The following is a 14,839-nucleotide window of genomic DNA, read 5'->3' as shown; positions in this document are numbered from 1 at the left end:
ACTGTGTGTCCTGACCCAGGGGTGGGGGGTGCCTGAGAGAGCCTTATAGTCCGGGGGCGGGGCTGCTGATAAGGATCAGGGTGTGTGCAGAGCCCGCATTCCTTCAAGCCAGAGATCATCTGGCATCAGGTGATGATGGGCGAACTGTGACCTTCTCTGGAACGAAGAGTGCTTCATCAGGTCTTCCATTTGGTGGGGGTTTTAGCTCTGCAGAGGAGCTCACAGATAACGTTATGCATGGTAAGTCCCCTACATACGATCTAGTTCCGTTCCGAGAGCGCATTCGTAAGTCCAATTTGTTTGTAAGTCCAACAAAGTCAGCCTAGGTACCCAACTAACACAATCAGCTAGAACTGTACTGTAATAGGTTTATAATACTTTTCACACAAATAATAGATGAAAAGCAAACAAACACAAAAAATAAACGTTGTTAATCTTACAGGACAGTGCCTTGAAAAGCACAGCAGTGCAGTACAACAGCTGGCATCCAGGGGCTGGCATCCAGTGAACAGGCAAGAAGAGTTACTGACTGGAGGAGGGAGAGGAGGTGGGAGACGGTAGAGCCGAAGGATCGTCAGCAATAGGGGACGGAGGGCAAGCTGCCATTTCACTCACACCTGATGTTGATGGAACACGCGTCCACATCTTTGCAAGCTCGCAACTTGAAGGTTCTTATGTAGGAGACTTACTGTATATCTCTTGAGGGGGAATCAGGACCCTGCCCCCAAGGCTATGCTATTGTTTCTTCACCGCCCCTCCCTTGTCTCCCCATACCCTCCCTTAAACGGTAATTTTATGTAGTGTATATTTTACCACAATATTTTAAAATAGAAACCCAAGAGTTCTTCATAAAGATTTCTAAAGAGGCAGAAAATAGGAGGAAGGTGTGTCCTATCAAGAGAAAGTGAAGGAGAGGATGCCAGTGGTCTATAGTGCTGTGGGAAGCCTTCAAAGAACCAGTGGCTCCCCAGCACACCCTCTCCAAGGCTCCACTTGGCCTCAGGCCTTCTTCAGCTTCCTGGTCCCACACAGCCACCCGGCCACCAGGCCCAGCAGCTGCCCACAGAGCCACGAGGTGCCCAGGGTGACCACTAGCAGGAACAACAAGACGTCCAGCAGGTACTGCTCACAACATGGCTACTGGAAGGCGTGGGGCTTGAGGTGTGCTGCATCCCCTGTCTGGAGGATGGCACCCAGGTGCTGGGCAGGGGTCAGGGGGTGGGAGTGCCTGATGATCCATCCTTTACACAACCACGGCCATTGTGATGAAGGAGAGAGAGAAGTGGACCTTTATAGGCATTACAAGTCTCCAGCCCAAATGTTATCTGGTACCTCTCATAATGTATCAGCAAAATAATTTTTTTTGTCTAACTCCAATCTTATTTGTATTCAGCAATTATATTGCTAACCAATTTTATTTCAGGTAGTCTTCTGCTAGGCAGACAAATGCTAAACACAGTAACAAATAAAATATATAGTACGTTAATGGCAAATGCTGCTAAGAAAATCACACAAGGAAGGAGATGCGAGGGTCAGATATCAGGAGTGTTAAATTTTTAGATGACATGATTCAAACGAACTCTAAAAATTTATGAATATCAGAGAAATATTTGACGATATTAAATAGATACTATTCATTTGGAGAAGGATCACAATGTTATTATGGTTATTTAAAAAGAGATACCTTGGCTCTTCAGATACATTCTGGGACACAGATGAAGTATTATGATGTTTTGGATTTGCCTGGGGCAGGGGACAGAGGCAAAGTTTAAAGTGGGTGGGAATATAAAAGAAAGAAAATTTGCCAGGAGTTTATAATCATTGAAGCTAAGTGTTGGGCATGGGGAAGTTCTGCTTTTACAAATATTAGAAATTTGTCTTTAAAAACGTTTTTAAAATCTCCCACTATGATTCTAATTTTTCTTGTTGTTTCAGTTTTTGAGGTCACATCATTAGATACATATCCATTTACAGTTATAGTTTCAGGTACCACACATTCCCAGTGAAATAACTAACCTTCATTACAAAAGTACAATTTTGTCTCTGGTAAAGCTTTTCACCTCAAGTCTGTTGGTCTGATATTATTCCTAATTATTCAGGTCTTACTTTCCATTAGTGTTACATGACCTGTCTTTTTCCGTCCTTTTATAATCAACCCTCCTGTATCCTCATGTTTTAGATGTACCTCTTGAAATGGCAATCAGCTTGATGTTGTTAAGCAAGTCTGTAATCTTTGTATTTGAACTGGAGTATATAGGTTTATATCTACCATGTTTCTATTACTCCCTCTTATTCTTTCTTTCCTCTCTATTTTGTCTTCCTTTAGAGCTTGGAATATTTTTGGTCATTTCATTTTCCCCCTCTAATGATTTCCGTCTTATCTCTTTCCTTGAAATAAATTATCCCAGATTCACAGCATGCCTTTACAACCTGTCAAGGTCAAAAATTAATCCATATCTTTATCTACTTCTGGGCAAGACAAGAACCCTAGAAGTTCCATTTACCCCCTCCTGACTTACATGCTATTTTTGTTACACATTTTGAGTCTGTATTTTTAACCTCAGAAAACAATGTTTTTTACTTCAAGTATATTATATGAATTATACATAATTTAATTATAAAATTATTACTATTTAAATGTTATGTCTATCAATGCTTGCTTAGATTTGCTCATATACTTTCTCTTTGTTCTTTTTTTCTTACATCTCTGACCTTCCTTATGGGTCACTTCTTCCTAAAGTATATCCTATAGTATTTCCTTTATCAAGAATCAGCTGGTAAGAATTCTCTCCTTTTGCCTCTGGCAGTGGTTTGATTTCACCCTCATTATTAAAAGATAAACTGACAGGGGAGTGGCCAGACGGCAGAGTAGAAAGACCCTGAGCTCACCTTCTCCCACAGGTACACCAAAATTACAAATATTTACAGAACAACTATTGATGAGAAAGACAGGAAGACAAGCAGAAAGTTCTTCTACAACTAAATATATAAAGAAAGAACCACAGCAAGACAGAGAGGAGTCGTGGAGATACAATATGGTCAAGACCCATATGCCCGGGTGGACAACCCATAAACAGGAGGATCATTGCAACTGCAGAGGTTCTCCCCAAGGAGCAAGGGGTCTGAGCCCCACATCAAGCTTCCCCAGCTCAGGGTTCTGCACTGAGAAGATGAGCCCCCAGAATGTTTGACTTTAAAGACCAGCAGGGCCTACTTTTGAGAGAGCCAGAAGGCTGTGGGAAATAGATACTCCACTCTTAAAAGGTGTGCACATACAATCTCACACACTTCAGGACCCAGGGCAGAAGCAGTAATTTGAAAGGATCCTAAGTCAGACCCATCTGCTGATCTTAGAGAGCCTCCCAGAGATGCAGGAGGCAACTGGAGCTCAGCCTGAGGACATAGATACTGGCAGCAAGTCATTTTGGGGAACTCATTCTACAACAAGGACACTGGTGCTGATAAGCACCAGTTTGGAATCCTCCTTCTAGTTTATTAGCTCCAGGACCCAGCCCTGCTCAACAGCCCATCAGGGGTACTGGGAGGCCTCAGGCCAAGCAGCTAGCCTGTGGAACACAGACCTGCCCACCAGCAGGCAGGCTGCCGTAAGACCCTCTGAGCCTACAGCCACTCTGGGACCCAGCCCTACCCACCAGAGGACCCAGGAGACCTGGATACACCCATCAGTGCACCAGCACTAGCCCCGGGACTCCCTGGACCCTGAAGCCAGCCAATGGGAACCGGCCCCACCCACTAGTGGGTTGACACCAACTCCAGGATCCCCAGGGCCCTGCAGTCAGAAACTCTGGGACCTGGCTCCACCCACCACGGGGCCAGCACTAGCCCTGGAACAAGCCTCATCTACTAGTGGGAAGACATCAACCCCAGGACCCCCTGGATTCCAGCCCCACCCACCAGCAGTCTAACATACCAAATCTGAGACCCCCAAGACCCCACAGCCAGAGCCCCCAGTATTCAGCTCTGCCTACCAGTGGGCTGGCACTAGCTCCAGGACCCCCTGGGCTTCAGCCCCACCTACCAATTAGCCAACAACAGCCCCAGAACCACTGTAGTCCTGCAGCTGACTATGTCAGGACCAAGCCCATCCGCCAGCAAGACTGCACTGACCCCAGTATCCCATATATGCAGATTGCTATCTATAAACCTGATGGTAACCACAAACGAAAAATATATAATAGATACACACACAAAAAAAAAAAAAAAAGAGAGAGAGAGAGAGGAAGGAATCCAAATGTAACACTAAAGATAATCATCATATTACAAGGGAAGAGAGCAAACAAAGAAGAAAGGAACAAAAATGAACTACAAAAACAGCTTCAAAGCAATTAACAAAATAGTAATCAATACATATCTATTAATAATTACATTAAAATTAAATGGACTAAGTGCTCCAATCAAAAGGCATAGAGTGGCTAAGACACACACACACACACACACACACACACACACATATATATATATATATATATATATACACACACACACATATGTCTTATATCTACAAGATACTAACTTTAGATCTAAAGATACACACACACTGAAACTGAGGGGATGGGAAAAGGTATTCCATACAATAAAAAGAAAGCTGGAGTAGCAACACTTAGATTAGACAAAATAGACTTTAAAACAAAGACTGCAACAGGAGACAAAGAAGGACATTACATAATGATAAGGGGATCAATCCAAGAAGATATAACAATTATAAATATATATGGACCCAACATAAAAGCACCTATATACATAAAACGAATATTAACCAACATAAAGGGAGAAATTGACAGTAACACAGTAATAGTAGGGGCTTTTAACACCATATTTACACCAATGGACAGATAATCCAGACAGAAAATCAACAAGGAAAACTGGCCTTAAATTACACATTAGTCCAGATGGGCTTAATAAATGTATATAGAACATTCCATCCCAAAGCAGCAGAATACATATTCTCTTCAAGTGCACATAGAACATTCTTCAGGATAGATCACATGCTAGGCCACAAAACAAGTCTCAGTAAATTTAAGAAGACTGAAATCATATCAAGCATCTTTTCCAACCACAATTCTATGAGACTAGAAATCAAGTATAAGAAAAAAAAATAAGGCAAAAAACACAAAAATGTGGAGGCTAAACAATATGCTAAAAAACTAATAAATTACTGAGGAAATCAAAAAATACCTAGAGACAAATGAAAATGAAAACACAACAATCCAAAATCTATGGGATGGAACAAAAGCAGCTCTAAGAGGGAAGTTTCTAACCATACAACCTTACCTCAGGTAAAAAGAAAAACCTCAGATAAACAACCTAACCTCACATCTAGAGGAACTAAAAAAAGTAAAAACCCAAAGTTAGTAGAAGGAAAGAAATCATAAACATCAGAGCAGAAATAAATGAAAGAGGGAATAAAAAAATTAAAAAGATCAATGAAACTAAGAGCTGGTTCTTTGAAAAAGTAAACAAAATTGATAAACCTTTAGCCAGATTCATCAAGAAAAAGAGAGAAAGGGCCCAAATCAATAAAACCAGAAGTGAAAAAGGAGAAGTTATAACTGACACCACAGAAATACTAAGGATCATAAGAGATTACTATGAATAATTATACACCAATAAAATAGACAACCTAGAAGAAATAGACAAATTCCTAGAAATGTACAATCTCCCAAGACTGAACCAGAAAGAAATAGAAAATATGAACAGACCAATTACCAGTAATGAAGTTGAATCAGTAATAATAAAAAAATCCCCCCCCATAAAAAAGCTAAATTGATTATTACTTACTTTCAGCACATTGAAGATAACATTCCATCATCTTCTAGTCTCCACTTTTGTTTAACGTGAGAAATAAGTTGGGAGTAACTGGGGCTTCAGGAACATTAATCTATTTTTTCCCATGGCAGCTTTAAAGATTTTCTTTGTCATTAGAATTCTACACTTTTTCTATAATGTGTCTCTCACTTTGGCCTCTTGAATTTGTAAATCGATGTTTTTTGTCAGCTCTAGGAAATTCTCAAAAAATTTCTCATTATTTCTCCACATAATCCCTCCCTATTTTCTCTCTCCTCCCAAACAGGGGCTAGCCTATGATGACAGCTTCCCAGGGATAAATCTTTTTTTTAATCTTTTCTTTTCATATTACCCCTGTTCTATTCAGCATCAAGGCAACTTGCCACACAGACCTATGCAGGTGGCAGGGCAGGGGCAGAATTATCTCTGGTTCACCCTTAATGTAAGGATAGGACCTTTTCAGTTCCAAGGTCTTTGCTCTTGCCAATCTCCGCCAGTCAGTCTGCCAAACCCTCAATCCACATTTGATGGGATCAACAAATCCCCTTAGGGCAAACTGCTTTCCTCTCCTTGTCTCCCAGAGCTCCAGCTTGCATTTGGAATTTGGCCTGATTCCTTATTATCCTATTAGTCCTTTGATGCTTTGAAGATTGTTTTTTTATATTTTATCCAGCTTCTTCAATTTGTTTTCTACTGGAAGGATAGTCTGAATGACCTAGTGTATCAGTCAGAATCCAGTATGAAGAGAAAAGTCCAGGCCATTGTTCACCTCTTCAGTTATTTTAACAGAGAGAATTTAAAATAAAGACTTTCCACCAGATTTTGGAGAACTCTGTAACCAAATGAGAGATATTGAGGCATTACAGAGTTAGTAGCTACGGAAAGCAGCCACCACCTCTTGTGCTAAGGAAACAAAGAGTGAGAATTACTAAAATTTAGAGTCTTGAAGATGGGAGTTGTGCAAAGCTTAGAAGGAGAGGGAAGGAGGGTCTTTCTTATCTGGTGTCGATGCTTTAGGAACTCAGAAGGGAAATCCACAGAGCTGAAACCCAGACCTGGAAGGGGCAGTCACATCCTGCTAGTCCTTAATATCTGTGAGGAGCCCAATGAGGCTAACTCCAGTAATTCGGAAGAGCTACAAACAGAAAACCACTTCTGATACTAAAACCATCACTGCCACCATGAAAAACCATAGCTGTGGTGCGGCTGGCAGGAGCAGGGAGCAAGCAGGATGGCCCAAATCCCCACCTGTCCCTGCAGCCTTCTAGTCTACCTCTGGTGTCCCCTGTTAGCAGAGTCCGAGAGGGAGAGAGCTGGGGATGCATTTGGCAGAGTGCAGCATCACAAAGCAGGGCAAAGAAAGGTGGGTTCAAAGTTGAGAAACCTCATAACTGGCCTACCTGGCCTGCCGTTTCTGGAACCGGAAATCCAGCAGACTCACTTCTGGTAGCATAGCTGTGTTAGAAAATAACTGTCTGTTATTTCCATTTCATTGTCTTGAAAATGTAGTTTTCATGACTGTATTTGCATTTGAACATGATAGAAAGTTCAAGTGCATTTTTATATTTTCAAACTATTGAATAGATAAGATTATCAAGAGAAAAAAAGAGATCTTTGGCTAATAATTGGTCCTAGGAAACATTCTAAGTAGTCAACTTCCATAGTTTCTTAGTTTCCATATCCCAATCCATTTTGGGACCAATTAATGGAGCCATTTACCACAACTTCAATACGCCATTTCACATTTCATCAAAAATAAATTATCAGGCAAAATACTCTAAATGTGCTCATTTTTGATAGGTATGAAACATGTCAGACATGTGAGTCTTTACATATACTGTACATATATATTTAATTAAATTTTTTAATTGTGGAAAAAGTCACTACAGTATTTCATTCATGTTCCTGTTCATAACACAGTGAATGATAAAGATATCCAGTGACAGACAGATGTAGATATTTAATGATATGCAGGATTCTATAGCAAATAATCTGCAACTACAGTCTCGTTAATGTATGGCTTTTGTTTCTTGGTGATGGGCTTAGGGATTTGTATCGTCCAAGCTTCAAGCTTCCTGCTGTCCTTCAGGACTCACATTTTTCCTGGTTGTTTTTTTTTTTTTTTTTTTTTTACCCAATATCCAAAGAGGGCCTCCCTTCCCTTTTACCCTCTCCTCCCTCAGAAATGAAGCATTTCCAAGACTGTTACCTTAGGTCCCTCATGCTTTCGTGCCCCTTTCCTGTTGTCATAGCTTTGATCTACCAAAACTCTTTTTCAGGATTTTTATGCAGAACGTAGATTTTCCTCCTTCTGAGCACAGTTTTACCTCATCCTTGGGCCTTCGGTGTCCCTGTTTTCTTTTCTGTACTATTCTTCTGGACTCACTAGCCCTCCACAAAGCTTTGTAGCAGGAGTTCAGGAGAGAGCGCTGCTAAAACTTGACGTTTAGTTTGCCATTAACGGGACGGTGTGGGTTTTATTTGCTCTTGTTGGTTGAACTGCTTTCTAGTGTAAATGGCATGGGATTCCCTGTAGCCTGTAGAGGGCAAAGCCAGGAGAAAAGTCCCTGTGGCATGCTCTATCTCCTCAATCCTGATACCTACTCCAGCATTTTACAAACCTTAATGCCAGGCAAAGGGGAGGAGATTAGCAAAGAGTGGGGCAGGCTTAATGAGGTTGCTCAGGTTAAGTCTGGAGCCTATTGATGAGTCTAAAGTCCCCATTCTCCCGCACATGTGAGGACATTCTGTTATTAATGCTTACCCCAGTCACTAGTACAAAGTCTTCTGCACAGTTTTCAGAGCCAGGCTGACTGAAGAGAGAATCCATTTGCAAATCACGTTTTCTACAGAACTCTAAAGAAGGTAACTTTCACCCTTCTAAAACCACTAAAGCTTAGTTCCCACTCGTTTGTGGCAATAGTCCCTTGATGGACAGCACACACCTTCCTCTCTGTACTGTCGTTGGAGTCAACAGTCACAATTCCATTTCCTCTTTTCACCTGCACAGAGATCAAGCCTGGGGCTCTGTGACGGAAACCGTCCTCTGCCTCTCCCTGCCGTGGTCCCCATCACATTTAGAAAGTCACTGAGGTCAACTCTGAGCCAGATGTTTCCTCAGGTCCAGTCAGAAACTGTAACCAAGAGATGAAAGTTATTATTGTCATTATGCCCAAGACTGTTGGATGCTTTGCTGTATAAATACAGACCAGGACAAAATATCAAAGCACAGAAAATTCTTCTTCGATGAGTCAAGCATCGTGGAGGGTTTTTTGGCCCTTTGCCATGTGCATCAAACACTACAGGTTGGTGAACCCAACACCCTTACAGGTCTTTTAGTCCTCACCAGCTGCCAATGCAGAGATTTTTCATGGCTCCTCTTACAGCCTTGAGTCGTCTGGTGAAAGAGTTCTAGGCAAGAGGAAAGAAGCCTCTTGGCAAGGGGAGGAGAAAAGATAATTCTGTGAAAACGTTTCCTAGCTCATATTGCCCCTTCTCCTTTTTTGTCCTCCTTGGGACATGGACATGATATCTGGAGCTGGGCAGCCATCCTGCAACCATGAGTTAAAAAGGGAGAATTATAAACATGCTCTTCCTGACATTGGAGAGCTATTGAACCAATGCCATCAGTTGTCTACTTCCTTCCCATCTACTTCTCATGTAGGAAAAACAACCCTCTTTTTGTGTAAGCCAATGACAAAAAAATGAGATCTTCTCAACTATACCTAACAGAATACATTGTAAGAATAAATTTTTTAATTGAAATCTAAAATGTCTCATCGTAAGTTTTAATAATTAAATAGGATGTCATTTCCAGTCCTTGCAATTATATGATTTAAAAATAAACAGTTGCATCACTCTGTTAAATGTATGCAGTGGGCTGTAAACACCATCATTCATTCTTTCTTTTTTTATTCAATCTTAACATAGATAATGAACTGCTCATTTTCACTAGGAAATTTTGCATCCTTCCATTTTCTTCTTGAATTTTTATTTATTTTCCACTTTCCCCAGAGAACTTATTTCTAGTCTATGTATCTTTATGCTTAAAAGAATTGTACAGAGTATTCTCTCATAGCCTTAAGCATCAAAAATACGTATTCAAATTAATATTTATAATTCCTAAAACAATAAGCCTCTAAGAGCCCAATATTTGTACTAAATTATCACTCTTTGTTTTAATACTTGCATTAAATTGGTCAAAGCTACATAAACATATTTCATATTTCAAAACATTTAGTCACCTAACACAAACTATAAAATTTTATTGGAGACATATCTCACAATGAGATGAGGGGCTGTTTTTTCAATTCTTTTAAAATTAATTTATATGTCTGTAGATAAACATTATCTACTTCTGAAATGAGACAGTTTTGGATCAATATCTCTTAGTTACATAAACACTGAAAAACTATTCACATAAATAAGTAGCAGGAGCACTAAGAGTTTTGTTATGAACCACCTTGAAAATGATGTGCCTTCATTCTTTGAACACCTTCAGAATAACATGCCACGTGAATATGCTATTCTCACAGCAGTTTACCATCAAAAGTTACTTTTAAAGGTCTGTCAGCTGAAAAATCACAATTCATCTTTGGATTTTGTTAAAAACAAAGAATTACAAATCATCTGAATTATAAACACTTTCTGGCTCAGTCATTAGATTTTGAATTGTTCATTTGGTACCCCTACTTTTCCACCCTGGGGCAATGTACCATGCGGAGAACGGGGGTGGGTGAAGGGTGTCCATTTCTTCTGTAAAATAAGAGTCAGGGAATTGTGAAAAGTGTGGCAGGACAGAGGATCTGCCAACCAAACACAACACCTTGTCAGGCAGACCAGTTTTAGGAAACTAGAGTCAACAAAGGTGGAAATTTACCACTTCCAAACTCTGTGTCATGTAGCCCTTGGGAAATCTTCATGTACACATTATGGTGAAGGTAGCCCAGCTTGAAGGCTACTGGCTTAAGCTGCTCTACTGAGGCTTTCTGCTACTGCTTGCAGTTGACTTTCTAGTAATAGTAACTCTCATCTGAGATGATATGAAGCTCATAAATGGTCACTAAAGGAAGATGGAATAGCAAGCCTTAGCTCAATAAAATTCCATGAGATAAATTTTCAAAAGGGGAAGGAGTGAAATGAAATGAACTATTATTTGGTCTTAAGCTCTGGCACACTCTTCTGCTATGTTTTGTAGGCTTACTCATTTGTAAAATCAGTTAGAGGACAGACGCAGCTCAGCTCTCAATAACACAAGTGAGAAAGGAAGAGTTGTCACCAGGTGCCATTGCTCTCGAGGGTCTCATCTACAGTCAAGGGAGGTGGTCCTGCCACCAGGAGGTGTCCACAGCCCTGGTTTGTGGAACCTCCCTTTCTTTGTACATGTTCTAACACAAAAAGATCTCTTGAAATTCATCTCGGAGTTTTTTGTTTTAAGTTAATTTATTTTTTTATACGGCAGGTTCTTATTAGTAATCTATTTTATACATATTAGTGTAGACATGTCAATCCCAATCTCCCAATTCATCACACCACCACCCCCGCTCCCCGCCACTTTGTCCATGTGTTTGTTCTCTATTTCTGCCCTGCAAACCGGTTCATCTGTACCATCTTGGATTTTTAAATCAGGAAAAAAATAAAATCCGAGGGACTGAATCACCAGTGCAAGTGTTATCTGATTATTACTTACCGTTACCTTGAGATGAAATTTGTTTAAAATCCACTCTGACAGATGTCTCTAAATTTGGAACATTTCATTTAAGGACTTATAAAAAATAAAAAATAAATGATTAACTAATTTAAAGCCCAGCATGGATAAAGGAGCCTTCCTGGATCTTAGGGGCAAAAAGAAAAAAAACCAAAACCCCACAAAATTTCCCAAGAGAATTCCTTAGCGGATCCAAGTGCCTTCTGCATACATGTGCATGGAATCACCCTGGGTGGGAGGGATACACCAGCCAGGACTACCCTGTGGTAGGGCAGATTATTCATGGCAAAGAGGTGCTCAGAAGAGGGGCCAGTGGGGCTAAAATCAGCCCATCCACTCTCCAAGCCCTGTGCTCTGGCGGGAGGAGGCATCCATCATGGGGACAAGTTTTATTGCTGTTGTCTTAATTTGCACAATGGCTCTCCTCTCTCTCTGTGGTTGCCCCGGTGGTACCTGCTTCTTTCTGGTTGAATGGATTAGACACATTTATCCCGTTAAATGGCAGAAAGGAGATGAAAGAACTTGGAAAGCATAACACATGTCACATTAGTAAAAGATTTCTGTTCTTATTTTGAATGTTCACTACTCGGAAAGGTCTGCTTTCCACCCACAGGCAGTTACAGTGGGTATAAGACTGTCCCTGAGGTCACTGAGTTACCAGGTCACAGGTGAAATGTAACATCCAATCCAGCCCCTCCCTGCTGCCTTCCACATGTGACCGAGGCTCTACTTTCCTCCCATTATCCACTGTCCTTTTTTTTCTTTCTAACACCTCTTCGCCACCTCCCCCACCCCCCAATTACTTGGAGTAGTAATGTACCCAGCAGGGAAGTCGGGGCTGGAGGACACTTCTTAGACATTTTATGCAACTAGGAATGGTCACATGACTCAGGTCTGTCTATGAGATTTCACTGGAAGTCTTTGGGTAGCTGCGGTGTCTGGGAAACCTCTTTAAAGAAGCTAACTCAGCTGGTATGAACCTGCTTTACGCCCTTTCCTTAAGTTTCCCTTTTCTTGCCTGAAATTCCAATGTGCTGACTGCATCTAAAATGACCACCTTGAAAATCAGGGTGACCTTGAGGATGAAGCCACCCACTAAGGCAGGCAGATCAACCACACGAGACATCCGGACTATTGATTACATCATGTAGCTGCCACATCAGTCCTGGATGCCCTGCCTACACTTTTTTTTTTTTTTTTTTTTGGTCCATGCTGCATGGCTTGTGGGATCTTAGTTCCCTGACCGGGGATTGAACCCGTGACCTCAGCAGTGAAAGCACAGAGTCCTAACCACTGGATCACCAGGGAATTCCAATACACATTTCTTTTACACGAGAAAAAGAAGAAAGAAAAGAAAAGAAAACCCTAAGCTGTTCCCGTCACTTTTTTCTGGTTTCTGTTACTATCAGGTGAATGCGATTCCCAACAGTATGTCAAGTACAGAAAGGATCAGCTATGGAGAGGCTCTTCTTAGTCTAAAGAAGAAATTATCTTCTTTCTCATGACTTCATTTTTTTTAATAGGAATATTGAGAAGACAACTCACATGAAAAGTGGAGACCAGGGACATTTCAGCCCATGACCAACCTGCAGTCTCCACACCCGACCTGCAAAGAAGGAGTGCTCAGCAGAAACCAAGGCAGAGACCATGGACACAGGCAAGGGTGTGTCTGGCACTGAATGCCCGCCCAGGACATGCTTCCTGAGCTTTGACAAGAGTTTGCAGGAGAAGCAAATAGAAAACAAAAGAATCAGCAAAGCGCCTGCCTTAGGGATTATTCCATGATAAGTGGTGGAGTGGAGTGAGGGAAGGAGGCTGAGAAGATGCTGGGCATGGAGGCTGGAATGGTTCAGACTCAGTGCCGTGAAAAAGGGCTTGATAAGGAAGGGCTTGATAAGGAAGGTGGCTTCAAAGCTTCAGATCTGAGGGGCACTGGTCCAAATTATCCAGGGACGGAATCACAGAACAGCCTTTGCTGACTGAAAATAAAGAAGGCCAAAAGGGCTCAGTAAAGTATTCTAATCATAGTGATAAATGGACTATTTATAAATGGAACGGAGTATTTATAAATGGAATATTTCCTGCCATATCAATAAACAAAGGATGTCACAGTCACCAATGATATGCAGCCCTCCAAGTTGAGCTGGTGAGCCCTGAGGAAACTCAGGACTGAAAATACCTGCCATCTAGCAGTCCTCAGACTGCAGCCATTCCCTTCAGTGAGCCCTGAGGAAACTCAGGATGTAAAAATACAGGCCCCAGACAGCTAAGGTGCATTATCAAAGGAATGATTTCGGTGAGCCCAGACTCTTGCACCTTCCCATACACAGAAAAAGTGCTAAAGTCCTTAATGTGAGATATCCGGTTTTCTTTATTTAACAACAATCTTTTGATGTTCCCAATTACCTGCTCTTTGTTGCAAAACTCCTAAATATCCTGGCACCTCCCCTCGCCGCCTCGGAGCAGTTTCTCAGAGATATCTGAAACGCTGTCTCCCAGGATACAGTCCTCATTTTGCCCCAAATAAAACTTAACTCGCAACTCTCATGTTGTGCATATATTTTTTTTAAGTCAACAATGGGAAGAAGCCATTGAGCAGGAATTGTAGCAAAATAGCAAGTGGATAGGATGTGGAGAATGAGGGTTGACAAAACTGGTGGGAGATGCCAAGAAATGCTGACTCTGCCCAAACACACCACCTTCCAAGGCTCCACTTGGCCTCAGGCCTTCTTCAGCTTCCTGGTCCCACACAGCACCTGGCCACCAGGCCCAGCAGCTGCCCACACAGCCACGCGGTGCCCAGGGTGACCGCCAGCAGGAATGAGAAGAGGTCCAGCAGGTACTGCTCATGCCACCACGGATGCTGGAAGGTGTGGGGCTTGAGGTGAGCCGCACCCCTTGTCTGCAAGATGTGGTTGATCCAGCCCACCAGCCACTGGCTGGGGGTCAGGGGGTGGGAGCGCTTCGTGATGCTGGTGTCGACCATGGCAGATTTCTGCCTATTGGCAGAGACAGATGGAGGTGTTACTCAAGTGGTCTCAGAAGTCTTAGAGACCTTACATCTCACACACACACACACACACACACACACACACACACACACACACACATATTTTCCAAATTATGCACAAAAGATTCCCTTTCAAGGAAAAGTTGTTGGCCTGGCCTTGCTATGGTCTAGTTGGATCCCTTTAAAAAGTTCAAACTGGGCTTCCCTGGTGGTGCAGTGGTTGAGAATCTGCCTGCTAATGCAGGGGACACGGGTTCGAACCCTGGTCTGGGAGGTTGCCACGGAGCACCTAGGCCCGTGAGCCACAACTACTGAGC

General features: G+C 41.9%; 1 pseudogene; it reads right to left on the bottom strand.

Moving 5' to 3' along the window:
* The window catches only part of LOC116751117, a 28,482-nt pseudogene continuing 13,643 nt past the window's right edge, over nucleotides 1-14,839 (bottom strand).

Source organism: Phocoena sinus, chromosome 3, assembly GCF_008692025.1.
Source record: "Phocoena sinus isolate mPhoSin1 chromosome 3, mPhoSin1.pri, whole genome shotgun sequence".
In the NCBI taxonomy this organism is placed as follows: domain Eukaryota; kingdom Metazoa; phylum Chordata; class Mammalia; order Artiodactyla; family Phocoenidae; genus Phocoena; species Phocoena sinus.
The sequence above is the reverse complement of the archived record's forward strand: the minus strand, read 5'-3'. Positions and strand labels throughout refer to the sequence as shown.